We start from the raw sequence: 17,923 nt of genomic DNA, 5'->3' as shown, positions 1-17,923 counted from the left end.
TACTGCCTTAGACCAAAGAGATAGTCATAACAGCATAAAAACAAAGCAAAGTATTCATTATAATGCTAGAATAGAGGTAGACTCACTACTACCTGCTGTTGCCTGGAAATATTAAACAAGATGCTCAGAAGAGTAGATGGCAGAGAAAAGAACACAGATTAAATGCAAACAAATGCAAGCAGAATTTTTAAAGAAATAGATGACAAATACTTAGGCAGAGGATAAAAACAATGTATTTTAGAGAAGTACATCATAATCTGAACAGAGACTAACCCTGCCCTGGGATAGTCTCTGGGTATTATAGATGTGGAAATAGGACGGTCTTGAGTGTTTCGTCGGTGTGCATTAGGCTGCACGTAACAAAAAGTCTAATAATCAGTGACTTAAACTTAAAGAGACATTTACTTTTTATTATTTAAAAGTTCAGAGGTAAAAATTGTACAGCTGGTTCAACAGTACAAGTGTATCTTCAAGAATCCAGCAGTTGCTGTCCTTCCCTCTATCATCCTAAGGATTGGGGGACTTTTGTCTTTAGACTTGTCACCTGTAGGTCCCAAGGAAAGAAGCAACTGGGGTGGGAACAGCCAAGTTAGAGAATCTTTCCTGTAGCTCACTGACACTCAAACTTCGATCCCTAGATTCCAAGGAGACAGAGAAAGCAATTATCCAGCAAAGGAGAACCAGAAAGCCATGATAAATTTCCACTAATCCTGAGTGTTCCATTGAAGCTGCACGTATTGCTGCAGGAAATTAAAGTGGGGGGTCCATTAGGAAGGGCTAAGGGAAAGTAACTCATCAATATTTAAATATCTCATAATCTGATTCTTAGCAGGTAATTGGCTAAAAGACACTACCTTAAATGAGAACACAGGAAATTTTTGTAACCATGTATGAGCAAAGAAAGATCTGAAAACTCTAGCCCAAACAAAGCTGTAGCAACCTAAGGGCAATTTACCTACAATCCTCTGATTCTCATTTAGGAAAAGTGTTGTCATCTCAGAATATTATCTTCACTGAGGACAAGTGTGAGGCTCATAATGACTGAAGAACTTATTTGTACTGAGAAAATAAATTTTTAGTACTGCTATAAAGGGACGAAAAAGAGTGTCAATTGTCCAGCATGCTTGAGCCAGGAAGCAAGAACTGTTTCAAAATTCTCCAAGTAATAGGGGCTGTAAATTGGACACTGTGCACAGTTATTTGAAGACACATTTTACAGAAACAAAGTCCTAATAAGAGTTATAAACCTGTGACTAAAGAGTGGGAAGCAATGATAAATACTGATAATTTTGGCCATTGAAGAAAATGTGATCCATTTCCACGATCACATGAAAATTAGGATGTGCCTTCATGACACATTCCACAACATGCTTCTCAATCCCTCACGCAGAATGCCAAGCCACAAAGACAGCCCAAACAGCTCACCCTCTGCAAGGAGGTAGGAGTCCACAGACAGGAACGACACATTCATAAATCGAAGGAAATTGAATTACGTTTAATAAGGAGAAGTACAGCCTGGCGCCGTGGCTCACGCCTATAATCCTAGCACTTGGGAGGCTGAGGCAAGTGGATTGCCTGAGCTCATGGGTTTGGGATCAACCTGAGCCAGAGAGAGACCTCGTCTCTAAAAAAAATAGCTCGGTGTTATGGCGGATGCCTATAGTCCCAGCTACTCAGGAAGCTGAGGCAAGAGAATCGCTTGAGCCCTAGAGTTTGAGGTTGCTGTGAGCTATGATGCCACAGCACTCTACCAAGAGTGACAAAGTGAGACTCTGTCTCAAAAAAATGATAATAATGAGAATATGGGCATTCCCCTTCTAAAGCTATATATTTAGTTTTTTACTTAGTTCTGGATACTGAGGTAGGTCCTGGCACTACAGAAGCAAAGATTAACAGGCCTGCCTGCAGTCTGTTGGTCTGTTGTCAAAGGAGAGGTGAACAGGAAAGCAGATAAATGTCATTTCTTAGAACAATAGGTCTTCTCCTAAGTAGCACATCACAAGAAAGGAAAAAGGAGCATCCCGGGTACTCAGTACTAAATTGAAACCAGTAGATTAACAACTATCGGCTTATATGAGATGCAATTTAAAATGCAATTAAATTCCAGAAGGGAGGGAGGGGGTCCTGCAAGTTCCCGCAGGTTCCCACCCATCAGAAACAATGCATGGATATATATGGCATGCTTCTTGGCGTGCCGGGAACTCTAACTCAGACTTGACTTTACAATTGCAAACAATGACCTACCAAATGCAAACCTCGTGACTTAATCACGTGTACCCTCATATTAACTTGAAATTAAAAAAAAAAAATGCAAACCATAATCAAATCATATATACCTTCATATTAACCTGAAATTTAAAAAAAGAACAATAGGTATTTTATCAAGAAAGTAGAAATGTTCTAGGATTGTCTCATGGGGGAGGTGATACTTTACTTCAATTTTTTAAATGAGTAAGCATTTTCCAGACAGGCACAGAGCTAATGGGGATTCCAGAGTTCCCCAAAGAACACAGAGGCAGCAATTTGAGCAGAAGAATGGTGTTAAAGATCTAGACACCCAGGCAGAGAACTGCTAGGGCCTGGTGCAGCAAGTGGTATGTGCAGAGCTCCAGACCTGAAAAGACCTTGGATTGCATCCCAGCTCCTTCACTACTACCTATGTGATTTTGAAAAAGACATTCCCATTTTCTGAGGCTCAATTCCTTACTTCATCTATAAAATGTGGGCAATAAGTACTTCCATAGTCCTGTGTGAATGAAATAAGAAAATGATTATAAAGTTCTTGCACAGCTGCAGAGCAGTATACTGACGTTCATCATTTATTGTTATACACGCATTGTCATTAAGCTGGGTATAAAAGTAGGCCAACCTGCATTTACATAACCACCTCGGAAAAACTCCCAGTGAATTAGTGGAGGCAAAAAAAGACAGCACACTAACTAGCTTAAGCTGTAAAATCTCATCTAATAACTGAAACCACGCCCGTTATCTGCACTGTGACTATAGTGGTCACCAAACACTACTTCAGAAAGTGCTGATGGGCCTCCCAATGTGCCTGGTTATCATGGAAGCTTTTTATCATGAGACCCATTTACAAACCCTTCAAAAAGTCCTTTCTAAGTGGCTCTGCTGGAGTGTGAGGTGGTGACCAAAGCCAGGGCTGGCTCAGATTAAGTAAATCTAGCCTCAGGTATGTCACCAAATATTCCTAAGATTTAAGAAGTGATCTCAGGCTTGGTACCTATAGCTCAGTCTGTAGGACGCCAGCACATACACTGAGGTTGGTGTGTTCAAGCCCAGCTGGGCCTGCTAAACAACAATGACAACTACAACAAAAAAATGGCCGGACGTTGTGGCGGACACCTGTAGTCCCAGCTACTCGGGAGGCTAAGGCAAAAGAATCACTTAAGCCCAAGAGTTTGAGGTTGCTGTGAGCTGTGATGCCACAGCACTCTACCCAGGGCAACATAGTAAGACTCTGTCTCAAGAAAAAAAATTTTTTAAGTGATCTCAGCCCATTAGACTCCTTACCCAGAAGATAAAAAGTTAGTCTGCTCTATTTCACTTTTGTAAGGCTATGTGAGCATGCTGATTCAAATGAATAATTACTGGGGGCCCTGCATGCCAAGTACTTGACAATCAAGGTGCTCCACCAGGAGGCTGCACAGGTGCTTCTGTCCTCCAATGTATTTGCGATGGTTTTCTTCAGTCTCATTTCTCTTTTCGGAGCCATCAAGTGAGTTTCTCCACCAAAGTAACCCTTTTTAGAAAGAAGCTGTTATTGTTTAAAAAACTTGAGTCTTTATAAATAAATGGCAATACCTTTATAATACTTATTGCTTTGTTCATTTATTTGTTTGTTTTTGAGACAGTCTCACTCTATCACCCTGGGTAGAGTGCCATGGCCTCATAGCTTGCAGCAGCCTTAAACCTTTGTGTTTGAGCAATCCTCTTCCCTCAGCCTCCCCAGGAGATGGGACTACAGGTGTGCACCACCACACTCAGCTAGTTTTTCTTTCCTTTTTCTATTTTTATTAGATACAGGGTCTTTCTCTTCCCAAGGCTGTTTTCAAACTCCTGAACTCAGGCAATCCACCCGCCTAGCCTCTCAAAGTGCTAGGATTACAGGTGTGAGCCACCAAGTCTGGCCAATGCCAAAGTTGTCTCAGACTTTCCAAGGAGCTCTGATGCAGGAGCTCATGTGGCCAAGGCCCCACAGGGCCAGTGTGCTGATCTGCTGAAAGACCTCAACATCATTTATCAGTGCACTTAAAGTAGGAAGAAGATTAACTTTGCATAGGAAAATCTAAAGTTCTAATTCCTTCATTCGTCATCTGTGTAAGGTAAGTTATTTGATTAGTCATCTGCTACTACCACATCTGAAAATATTAAGACAATCTCTCAAGGTCATTGTTACACTCAAGTAATATGTGGTATATGTGAAAATTTTCTTAGGAGCTCTATTTTTTTACTTTCTCATACACCAACCTTTCCTCTCCACTGACTAATTCTAAAATGGTAACATGACTGATATCAAACTAAGGTTAAAGAACAGGACTGGTCAGAAAGCCAGACCCAGATAAAGAAAGGTGGAAGAAAATAAGAATGATCACTCGGAAAAAATAGATGACTCATGACCAGTCCTTAGGGAGGAAGGGAATGCTGCCTTCAAACACTCGAAGAACTATCATATGAAAGCAGGAAGAAGATCTGTGAAGGGAAGGAAAGAAAAGACTGTGAAGTTCAGATTGCAGAATTAATGGATCACAAAACAGTACAGCAACGTAGCTAATGGTTTAGGCTTTGGAATCAGATGAACTTGAGTTAAATCTCAGCTCTGCCATCTTTCTGACTATGGGCAGGTTGCTTGACGTCTCTATGCCTCAGTTCTTTCTTTGTTATAATGGAGTTAATAATAGTACCTGCCTCATAAGGTTGTTGCAAGAATTAAATAACATGAGGAATTTAAAAGGCTCAGCAGAGCCAATGGCTCATGGACATGTTTCTATAAATGTTGGCTATTTTTATTAAATGATGAGAGGTGGAGGAGGCGGAAAAGGAAGATAGAATGATGGGTAGAAGTGTCTGGGAGACAGATTTGGTTTCCTAGGAGGGAAACATTCCCAATAATAAATGCCATCCCCAGAGAAGAGGCTATGCTGCTTCTGCCCAGGTGCTCCGTCCCTGCAGCAGGAGCCCGGATGCTGCCTCAAGCCAATGGTCTTTCCCCACAGAGCTTGGTCTGAGAGCTGGGATATGTGAAGTTGAGGGAGCAACTAAGGGGGCAGTAGTGCCATGAAAAATAACTGATTCAAAATCCCAGAAGACTGGGAAAATCATTACCAAACCTATGCAAGCTGGACACAGAGGGAGAGAAAGAGAACAGTGGAACTTGGACATGCTCCTCGCTGTCAAGGAGGCAGCTGCTGGGATTTTTAATTTGTGCCAAGGGCTATGCAGTGGAGATTTCTGAAGCAGATGAAGACCCAGCTGCGGCTAATACCTTCAAGGCACAAAGTTTGCAGCCACTTAGAATTTTCCTATAAAGGCAAAAGCCATCTAACAGGAAACTATAGATAGTATTCTATCTGTGGCAGAAAAATTGGTCTACATGTTTGAATTCTACATATTTATTTCAAAATCTAAGGGTTATATTTTTCTATGAAGAAGCCCCACTCAGCTACCTTCTTTCCTCCTCCCCTTTCTATACATTTCGTCAACACTTATTTATTGAGCACCTCCTATGTAGCAGACAGTGTGCTAATTACTGAGGAAACATGGCTTCTGTCCTCAGGAAGACTACAGTCTAGCATTACTGCCCAAGAGCTATACACATGTACTGTAAGCTGTAAGCTACGTGCATGATTTTACATTTTCTGGTAGCCCACAGGAAGAAAAGCAAATAAACACAGCTTTAACCAAGTCATTTTATTTATTTAGCCTTAATAATGTCTTTTATTTTATTTAGCCAAGTATATCTAAAATATCTCAACATGTAATTAACATTTTGAAATCATTAATGAAATATTTTACATCATTTTCATATTAAGATTTTGAAAACCCAGTATGTATTTTATACTTAGAGCACAACTCAATTGGACTAGCTCCATTTCAAGTATTCAATAGACACATGTACCTAATCCTCCTATATTATATAGTAATTTTTACCTAAGTTCCCATCAATCCCAAAAAATAGTGGTATATGTATACTATGGAATACTATGCAGCCATTAAAAAGGTATAGATTTTACATCTTTTTTTTTTTTTTGAGACAGAGCCTCAAGCTATTGCCCTGGATAGAATGCCATGGTGTCACAGCTCACAGCAACCTCCAACTCCTGGGCTCAAATGATTCTCTTGCCTCTGCCTCCCAAGTAGCTGGGACTACAGGCGTCTGCCACAACACCCGGCTATTTTTTTGTTGCAGCCGTCATTGTTGTTTGGCGGGCCTGGGCTGGATTCGAACCCGCCAGCTCAGGTGTATGTGGCTGGCGCCTTAGCCGCTTGAGCCACAGGCACCAAGCCAGACTTTACATCTTTTACATTCACCTAGATGGAGTTGAAATACATTCTTCTTAGTAAAGTATCACAAGAATGGAAAGATAAATATCCAATGTACTTCATACTAATATGAAATCAATATATGAACAATTACATGTTCCTAAGAACAATAAAATACTGTTATAATCCAGTTCAGGGGTAGATGGAAGTGGGGAGGACATATGGCAAAAGGAGGGAGGGCAGGGGTCGGGATCTCACCTAATGTGCACATTGTGAGGGTGTATAACATGCCCCCTGGGTGAGGGGCTCTTCTACAAATGGAACTTTACCCTGGAAATGAGAACAATGTAACCCAAATATTGTACCCTCATATTAATTTGAATAAAGTTTAAAAAAACAGTGATTTTTAGAAAATAATAACTATATAGACTGACAGCAGAAAGAAGCCACGTCTTATGAGGTCAGCAGTGGTGTACTAGTAATTAATTGTTCAACAGCTGGCTGGGGGTGCAAAATTTGTAATATTTGCCAATATCCGTGGTGCCTTAATCTAAACATTGGGCCAAATCAAAACGACACCATCTTCTGAGATCATGAAGTTGTTTTTCAAGTGCTAAAGAATTAAACTTTCTTCTTCTAGAAGGTGACCATAAAAGTAAGTCAGAGTCATCAGATAGAAAGTGGCCTGTTCTAATGGTCTGGTTATCCAAATTCTAATCCTAGAAGTTTAACTACCTTCAGAAAGTCCTCACCCTTTAGCTCATTACTGCAATGGGGATTATAGCAACTTCTATGAAGCCAAAGAGGATGAAATGTATGAAGAAGCCTGACAAGGACCCCTGCAAATATAAAATTTTACTACTGACGTTTGTAAACTTCAGTCCATTATGTTTGTTACAATTATTTTTTTAATTAACAAATAAGCATTTTATATATTTATGGTATATGACATTTTAATAAACATACACATTGTGAAACAGCTAAATCAAGCTAATTAACATACACATTACTTCACGTATCCTTTTGTGATAAGAACAATTAAAATCTACAGCTTTTGCCACTATCAAGAATACAATACGTTATTTTTAACTTTTTAACTTTAATCCCCATTTAGTACGATAGATCTCTTAAACTTATTCCTCCTAACTAAAATTTTGCATCCTTTGACCAATATCTCCCCAATCCTTTCCTCCTCCTAGAGTTTTTATTAACAGTTTCAGCTTTCCCACTTACCCAGGGGAGACGGTTATATGAGAGAACAGGTGTTTGCTTGGTGGCCCTGAGGAGGCTCCAAACTGCCACATTCCTATTCGAAAGATGAGGAGCAGCTGCCACAACTGAGACTGTTCCTTCCCCTCTCAACACATTCTGGCTGTCCAGGAAAACTAGCTTCCTAGAGAGATAATTAAGACACAGTGGCCATTTCTACATGTCTCTGTAGCTCTAATGGAGGGGGATGTGTGGGATTTACTCACAGTTCTGTAATTATCACAAACTAATGCAGCTTCCCATATAAATATTGGCCACTAATTGTCATCAATCACACTCCCCAGAAGCCCCAGCTGTGATTAGCAGACATTACCATCAAAGCTTCTCGCACAGCAGAACTAGAACAGATGGTCACAGGTGATGAGCAAATCTAGGTGATATGCAAATCTAGGTGATGTAGGGGCAAATATTAATAACCACCACTACTTATCAAGTGTTTGCTTGGGATGGCTTTAGACACAAAAGCAGGCTGTGTATATTCTGCGCTGTCCACTTAAGTGCTAAGGACTACAATGGTGCTCAGGATTTGAGAAAGATGAAAGGCCTCCAGCCAGTATCTCCTCATCTGTTAGAACAGCCTCATTATAACTCCCACTTCAGTGTTTAGTTCTAGAAGACTTTGCTTTTCCTCATCGCAATGTATGAATTTTGTAATTCTAGGTAATGTTTGCTAATCTTTGGACATGGATGTGGGAAGCAATCCAAGCATCAAGATGTCTGGTGAAATGTCCAGAGAAGAAAGTCACTTGGTGCCAGGTTCTCACTAAGGGAGGTAGAAAGGTTAAGGTTGCCAGATAAAAGACAGGACATTAAAGCAACATTCGGGAAATATTTACATTAACAAATTTTGCTTTTTTCCTTGGAATGTAAATTCAATTTTGTGTCCTGTATTTTTTTTTTGTTTTTGAGACAGAGTCTCACTATATTACCCTTGGTTGAGTGCTGTGACATCCTAGCTCACAGCAACCTCAAACTCTTGGCTTAAGCAATTCTCTTGCCTCTGCCTCCCAAGTAGCTGGGACTACAGGCACCAGCCACAATGCCTGGCTTTTGTTGTTGTGGTGGTAGTGGTTGTTGTTGCAGTTGTCATTTTTGTTTTTAGCAGGCCTGGGCTGGGTTCAAACCTGCCAGCCCCTTTGTATGGGGCCGGACCCCTAACCACTGAGCTACGGGCACTGAGCTGGTATCCTATATTTTTTATCTTCTTCATCTGGCAACTCTTAAAAGATACTTCCCAGGTCAAAGGTATAGCAGCTAGCTAGTTTGTCCCACCTCAAGTAGTGACATCCTCCTCCCACATCTGACACTAGGAAAAGGGATGCATTGTGAGAAATACTAACTTAAGGCCAAAATTATACACTTTGAAGTAGATTTGAGGTATCCAATTTTCTGTCTTTCCTTTGAATTAACAAAAATAACAAAATCCTCTCCTCATTACTATAGGCTAAAATGGTCTTTGTCTTCTTTCACATTATTTCAAATCTTCAGGGCCATGATAACCAAATAGTCACCTTGGCACTACAATGTTTATTACAAGCCACATTTCCTATTATTGTCATGTAGGAATTGATGCTCACAATCCACTCACAAAGAAGTTATTTTTATTCCCTCTTTTACAGATAAATAAATCAAACTCCATGGAACTTAAGGACCTGGCCCAGGTTACAAATCAATGGCAGAGGTAGGATTCAAACCCAGATGGACTCAAGCACCCATGTTGGGATGCGTCTTGAGCAAAATCAATCCAGAGGGCGCTGTTTGGGAAGCCTTTCTGCTAGGAAATTGCAAAGATCTTCTGGAAATAGGGATTTTACTGCCTTCTTTGTAAGGTGGTCCTTCTTTCAAGAAAATAGACCCTCTTAATTTTTTAAATTAATTACTTCATTACTAGAGTAATAGATGTCTGCGAATAGTTCCAAACTGTGATCACCTTGGCATTTAGGCTGTTGGGACAAGTAGAGGAATACTGTGCCCAGGGGAGTGGGATTTAAGAACAGGGTGTGTCATTCTCCCTCACATTGTTCCCTGGCCTCCATAGACTGACTCGAGCCTGAATCATGGGGAAAGAAAGTTGCAATATGTGAGTAAACACTTTGTTTATTATACTCTCGTTGGGCCACAAGAAGGACATTTAGTGGCAGTGGGTTTGATGGCGATGGGCACACTAGACTAGGTCAGCACCAGCAGCCTTTGGATGGGGCTAGCACCACTGAAACAGCAATAGCTCCATAGGACAGCATCCAGGCAGGGCTAGAAGAAACCACCACAGCAGATCAGAGTGTGAGAGGAGGAAGGTAAAATGCAGGTTCCATGGGGGAGCAGAGAGCAGGAGAAAGATCTGCCTCAGGGACTTCCAGGACGATTTGGAGCAAACCAAAATCCCACCAGACAGGTGGGGGCAGAGGCAAGAACAAACTGGTTTCTGGTTATTTTTATAAAACAATCTTAGCTCCTGACTTTCCTGGGAGTAATTACAGTACATCAAAAACAATGGGAAACTTACTCTTTTTACATAGCTTTCGAGTTTAACAATAGTCTTTTGTCTCAATTCTAACAAGATAATGAAAAAGAAAATGTAAGGAATAATTCGTGTGAATTGTTTCAAAATGTACATCCTGGAACGCCTATTAACTTGTAATAAAGCTGTACTTCTATAGCCACTTTAAGTTTTTCTTATGTCATTAAAAATTATTAATTCCACAGCTGGTCTAATGTTAGGTTTCAAAAAGGGAATGCACTTTTCAACCCTGCTAAGCAATTTATAACCCTTCACAGGAGTCAGTTATTCAAAATACTTTTATACATATGTGCTATTTTTTCTCATATTTCTTTTGAAAATCATAAATGCAGTTATTACCAGAATTTTTTCCCCTTGCATTTGTTTTGTGCTTTGCAGAGTACCGAAAACATACAGGATCACTTTCTCACTTGAATTACAAAAATTCTGTGAGGGCATGTAAGGTAGCATGAATTGGTGGGAGTGGTAGATTATCATTTATTGGTAGATTATCATTTATTGATAATTATTGAGTGTCCATTAGAAGTCACGCACGATAAAAGTGATGAACTATTATGGTTAACATTTGTTGAGGGTTTATTACATCCCAGGAAGTATTATAAGCCCTTCCTATGAATTAATTTAATCCAAGAAGTTTATTATACCTGAGTGTGTATGCTTGCAAAAGATGTATCTTACTATTGCCTATTTTATTGTGTAAAAAGGCTTAGTGAAGTGCTCTGTCCTATCTCCTTTCAAAATGTAAATTAATCTCTTTTTTAAATATCTTTTTTTTCATAATTATATTTTTAGGATTTGATCTTTCAGGATTATGATCAGCTCCTAGTTTGGAGAACTTACTTGGGAAACCCTGCTCTCCACACACAGTACTTTGCAAAGAATTGGCATTCAGCAGGCACTTATTGATTTAGTGAAGGGAAGCGATTCTTGAGCACCAAGGTTTTGTAGTTTGGGTTCTCTCAGAAGCAAACCCTGAATTTTCTGCAAGGAGGATCAGATACAAGTGGTTATTTGGAAGGTGAAGAGAATACCATGAGAGAATGGTGAAGTAAGACAGAAAATGAAGGCAGCATATCAAGCCAGCTGTCACAGTAAGCAGCTAGAGTTCAGTCTCACTGGAAAGACTCGGGAGGGCACATGGGCCTCAAAGCTATCCCGCCAAAGGGATGAAGGAGCTGAAATACATACCTTCCAGCTCCCAATGGCCACTGGTGGGGACTGCTGTCAAGAGAGTCCTACCTAGTACTTTACCTTGCCCTGTGGATGGCAAGGCAGGCTGTAGTGGCCAGGGAAGGCACTCAGACAAAGAAATGCAAGTGCTATCAGTTGGAGAGACGCCCAGTAGAATATGGGTGGGATATCAGAACATCTACTACAGAAGAGATCATTGGCAGTTTCTGAAAATTCCAGCAAACATCTCCTAGACTTCATTCTCCAGAACAAAGAAAGAAAAATGTCAGTTGATTCATATATTAAAAATACATACATGTTCTGGTTTTGGATTTAAACATGGGGTAATCTAGTAGAGACAAAAAAAGAAAAGAAAGATAAAAAATAAAACAGGAGAACTTTGGAAAGGGAATCATAGCTATTCATAATAGTATATGCAATTGCTTTCAAGCAGCCCCATGTCCAAAGAGGCTCACTCTATACTTTCCTTGACATTTTAAGGAGAAACCATCTTATAGTAGGTTCAATCCCATAATCAAATCCCAACGTGCAGACAATATTACAGCCACATCCTTTAATACATGCGTTTGCCTTCTACCATGTGCTACCATAACTCTACTTTTGTCTAAAAAATAATGACAAGCACAAAATATCACTAAGAGCAGTTCTGAGTTGTATCAAACATGAGAGAGTTTTAGGGATAAAATGGGGTTCCCTTAAGCATGCCCCAAATGGGCCTTATCCAACTGATCCCCTAATTCTTCTCTGCTATAATAGGAAGGACATAGAATTCTAGAATCACACTGACCCTTGCCAATGACCCTATTCATCCTTTTGCTGGTAGTTTGACTCTGAATCATACAAACTCTTTGAGCTTCAGGATTCTTAACTATAAAATAGGAATAAGAATATCTTTCTTGCAGGCTTGTGGTGAGTACTCACTGAGATGTGAGTATAAACAACCTTCACTAAGTGTAAAACACTGTATGAATGCTAGTATTTGTTGGCTGTCTTGAGCTTCAAAGGCCCACTGCCTTGACCTTGGCCCATGAGGAGAAAATATGTTTCACTAGTCCAATGAGAATGAAAGTAAATCCACAAAGGGTGAGAGGAAAGGGTTTTCTAGTCAACTCTGCTTCTACAGGGGAAAAAAAATTAAACCTGTCCTGAGTTTGTAAGCTTTTAGTATGCTTGAAAAGTAAAAGCTATGCTTCAAAGCACACCCCTCCCATTTCAGAGGGAATCATGCTACTAATCACCAATAGTAAAATCAAGCTGAAAAGGAGGACTGCTTGGTTTACTTTTTCAGCATTTGAAAGATGAAGCATTTAATTATACATTCTGTAATTAGTATATAATTCTCATGAAAGGCGTGAGAGGAATGTTAATGGTGGCTGCATGCCCTGTGAAGAGGGAGCAGCATCTTTAATAGTCAAGGGCCTTCCCACATAAGGGGTTCCCACACTGAGTATATCGGGCATCACAAGCTTTGCTGAATGACAAATCCCAAGGGCAGGTCCCATCAACACAGTCACAGTGAAGGAGGAAGGCAAAATTCCTTACATATTAAGGTTTGCCAAGGTCATCACCTAGAGAGTTATGTGATTAATTACTTCGGTTTTGTGAGACTATTGGTCATCTCCTGAAAAGGAGATCAGGGAATAGTCCTGAGATGACATTTTGGGGTGGACATTCCCAGAAGTCCTGGGGCTTGATTACCTCTTTTGTATTGTTCCTTTCTACTAGTGTTATACATTCCTCCCGGACCTGGTTCCCTTGGGTAGCAAGCAATTACCAAAAGCATTTCAAATTCAAAAGACTATAAGTATGTTCAAGGTAATCAGATCCAGAAGCTGCTCTCTCCAGAATGACCACACAATGTGGACATAGTCAGTGTGCTGCCACCAATTCACTCAGTGGGTACCTGGACAGGAAAGCCCCTTGGGAGAAAGGGCTGATTTTCTGTGCAAACTAGAAAGTGTGACTTACATTTCAATCTGTTGGGCTCTGCCTACTTATAGAAGCAGAAGGGCAATTGGAGAAGGGCAATTGGAGGAGAAAATATGGCCCCAGTCTTGCCTCCCTGTATCCACACCTATGTGTAATGTGAATTTTCAATTCTTCATGTTAAAAGTCTATGTCCCAATCTTTTGAGTCTGACCTGGCCTTATGATTTATTTTTTGGCCAAGAGAATGTAACAGAAGTGACATTGTGCCAGTTTCAAGCCTGAGTAGACTTTGTACCCTTTTTCTTAGAATCCTGGAAAGCTACTACATCAACATGAACAGGGCCAGGCTAGCCCACTGGCTAATGAGACAGAGCCTAGTCACCCCCATTGCCTCATCCAACAGCTAGAAGTACAGCCTCCTAAATGTCTAAGACTGAACACAGACATACACATAAGCCCAGCTCTACTCACCCAACCCCTAGAATTGTGAGTTAACAGTGATGGTTTTAAACTACTAAATCTCAGGATGTTTTACTATACAGCAATAGTTTCATAAAGAGATGTGTCCCATAGCTTACTCTGATGGTGAGTACTAGACAAGATGATACCAAAGAAATAAAGTATTTGGCTCAGCACCCATAGCACAGTGGTTATGGTGCTGGCCACATACACCAAGGCTGGTAGGTTTGGACCCACCCTGGGCCTGCTAAACAACAATGAAAACTACAACAAAAAAATAGCTGGGCATTGTGGTGGGCACCTGTAGCCCCAGCTACTTGGGAAGCTTAGGCAAGAGAATCACTTAAGCCCAAGACTTTGAGGTTGCTGTGAGCTGTGACACCATAGCACTCTACCAAGGGTGAAATAGTGAGACTCTATCTCAAAAAAAAAGGGATGGTGGGGGGGGGGAAGAAATAAAGTTTTTGTCTTCCAAGAGACAAGTGAAAATACTAGTAAAAAGTCAGTTCTAGACGTTCGGCACCTGTAGCTCAGTGGCTAGGGCACCAGCTACATACAACAGAGCTGGTGGGTTCAAATCCAGCCTGGGCCTGCCAAACAACAACTCCAACTCTGGCTGAGGGAACTTACCCAGAAACATCACTGCGGGGGCACAGTGAAGCAGTAGAGGACTCCAGGAGCCAACAAGGAGGTCTGGAGCTGAGGACGACCAGCACAGAAGGCAAGTGCCTGAGGCCAGCCAGCCCCTCCAGCAGAGAACTAGAGAGAGGAAAGGGCTATCCTACAGGGTTTTGTTTGTTTGTTTGTTTGTTTTGGACTGTGCTGCTCCCTGGAGTTACCTTGAAAGAGCTTAAATGATCAAGTAAACTCTTCAGCAAGCGAGTAAACTCAAATGGCGTCCAGTATTAAATACCAGGTGGGGTGGAACTCCCGTCAGCTTGGCTGCTAACTGTACACTGCCATTGTGGGAAGGCCACATAAGAGGAACAGTTTTTAAAGTCATAGTTCACAACTGGCTCTGGAATACCTGCTGAGCTTGGGCAACCAACTTTGGGGTACGCTGAATGGCCCTTGCACCCCCAGGAACAACGCTTTGTTGTCAGGGGCACTGTTTGACATCCCTCCTAATAAATCTGGCATGAGCTTCAGCACCCCAATCACATGAGGACTGAATACTGTTGAAACTTCCAGGTCCTGATTGAGGGCAACTGGGTCTCCTCTGCAACTAAAGAGTAGCTTCTGGCCCCCACCTTATACAGCAAAACCAGCATGTGTGTTTTCTGTGTCCTAACACCATAGTGCTATATATATAGCACACACACACATACATATTTTTTTTCTCATTCTTTACTCCTTTTCTCAACATTTTTCCTTAGGTTTTTTTCCTTCATTTTTGTTGCTGTTGTTATCTTTTTTGGTTTGGTTATTTTTTTATTTTTACTTTCTTCAATAGCAAGGACTCCTCCAATTTTGTTACAGTTTTTCAGCCCCATTTTTTCTTTCTTTTTTTTTTAATTTCTTTTTCTCTCTTTTGGTAGAGACTTTTCTACTTTTCTCATCTGTACCGCATAAAGTTCTCATACAACAACTAAGACATGCCTTTTTTTCTTCATCTTATATAATTGCATTTTTAATTTTCTTCATCCTTTTTAATTTTCTTTTCTCTGAGGGCTGAAGGGTCATGGCATTGGTGACCCTTGGTGGGGGGAGGTCATGGCATTGGTCTGGCTCAAGAAGGCCATGAGGTCATGGTCTAGGGTGTCCTTCTAGCTTTGGCCTTTGGAAAGACAGTATTGTTAGGTCCCCACTGCAACTTATGGATTTTTTTCTATATTTGGCATAGGTTGGGTCTTGATTTTGCCTCAGCTGGTAAGGAGCTCCTGATCTCAAGGGGCCCACCCAGCCTGGCCCTCCAAAGTTCTAGAGTTGCCAGTGTGGGTCAAAGCACCTTGCCAAACACCACCAATTCTCCTGTTGGTCTCTTTCTTATTCTTCTCCCCTTTTATTCATTTCTGTCCTTTCACTCCTCCTTCCTATTTTTATGATCTTTTTACTTTCTTTCTCCCTTCTCATTCTTTACCTTTATCTTCCTTTTGGCCTTATACCAAAAGGCCACTTCAACACTTAAGCTCAGAGACAAAGTAATTTAAAGTGAAGGAGGTAGAGAGAGGAAAAAGTAGGAAAAGGAAGTGAATAAGAAGAAAACATACATGAGGAAGAACCAACAAAAAAATTCTGGGAACACGAAAACCCAGATCAGAACAAAACCCTCTGCATCATGAAGTAACTATCACAAAGGATTCCACTTATAAAGAATTAATGGAGGGCGGCATCTGAGGCTCAGTGGGTAGGGCGCCAGCCCCATATACCAAGGGTGGCAGGTTAAAACCCAGCCCTGGCCAAACTGCAACAACAAAAAAAAACAGCCAGACATTGAGGTAGGCACCTGTAGTCCCAGCTACTCAGGAGTCTGAGAGAAGGGAATTGCCTAAGCCCAGGAGTTAGATGTTGCTGGGAGCTGTATGACACCACAGCACTCTATGGGCAATAAAGTGGAACTCTGTCTCTACAAAAAAAAAGAAAAAAAAATTAATGGAATTGACAGAAGGGAAATTTAAAATATGAATGGCAAAAACAATAAAGGGAATTGGGAAGAAAGTTAAAAGTAATAAAAAGGAAGTCCAAAAACAGAAGCAAAAAATGAATGAATGATACGAAGAATATAGAAAGGATTTGGCAGAGCTTAAGGAATTGAAGGAGTCAACCAGGGAACTTAAAGATGCAGTAGAAAGTATTAATAATAGATTAGGCCATGGAAAAGAAGGAATCCCAGAGATAGAGGATAAAGCCCTTGAAGTAACACAGGCAGTTAATGAGGCAGAAAAGAAGAGAGAAAAGGCAGAACGTTCACTGAGAGAATTATCAGACTTATGAAGTATTCAAACATACAAATTATAGATATCCCAGAAGGGGAAGAAGAACCCCAGAGGAATGGAAGTCCTACTGGAGGATATCATAAATGAAAATTCCCAAGTATCACTAAAGATTCTGAAGCACTCCATTTAGAAGGATATCAAACCCCAAGTCATCTAAACACAAACAGAGCATCTCCAAGACATCTGTCCAAAGTCAAGATGAAAAAGAAAATTCTGCAAACAGCCAGGAGTAACTATGAACTGACCTATAGGGGCAGACCCATTAGGATAACAGCATATTTTTCAGCTGAAACTTTCCAAGCCATAAAAGAATGGTCATCTACCTTTAATCTTCTTAAACAAAAGCAGAATTTGGTATCCTGCTAAAATATGCTTCAAAATTGATGGAAATCAAATATTTTATTGATATGCAAACACTGAAGAAATTCACCACAACAAGATCAGCTGTACATGAAATGCTTAGACCTATTCTCCACACTGCGCATCACATTGGACCACTAGCAAACTAAGTGCCCTAAAACTAAAAGATAAAACCTAGCTTCCACAATGGTGCAAAGGATAACAATAAGTAATGGACTTTCACCAAATTAGATGAATAGAACTCCAGCATACTTACCAATTCTCTCAATAAATAGAAATAACATGACTTCCCCACTGAAGAGGCACAGGCTGGCTGATTAGACAAAAAAGCACAGTCCATCTATATGTTGTCTCCAGGAAACACACCTAACCTTGAAGGACAAAAAAGACTCAGGGTGAAGAATTGGAAAACAATATTTCAGGCAAAGGAAATCAGAAAAAAGGAGTGGGTCTCAATCTTATTTTCAGACACAAGTGGATTTAAAGCAACTAAAGTTAAGAAAAACAAAGATGGTCACTTAATACTGGTCAAGGGAACAATATAACAAGAGGAAAATTTAATTCTACATATTTATGCACCTAATTTAAATGCTTCCAAATTTATGAAACAGACCTTAAATGGTCTGAGCAATATGATATCCTATAACACCATAATAGCTGGGGACTTTAACATCCCTCTGACAGAACTGGACAGATCCTCTAATCAGAAACTAAACAAAGATAGTAGGATATAAATGCAACACTAGAACAAATGGTCTTGA

This window comes from Nycticebus coucang, chromosome 8, assembly GCF_027406575.1.
Source record: "Nycticebus coucang isolate mNycCou1 chromosome 8, mNycCou1.pri, whole genome shotgun sequence".
NCBI lineage: Eukaryota > Metazoa > Chordata > Mammalia > Primates > Lorisidae > Nycticebus > Nycticebus coucang.
The sequence above is the reverse complement of the archived record's forward strand: the minus strand, read 5'-3'. Positions refer to the sequence as shown.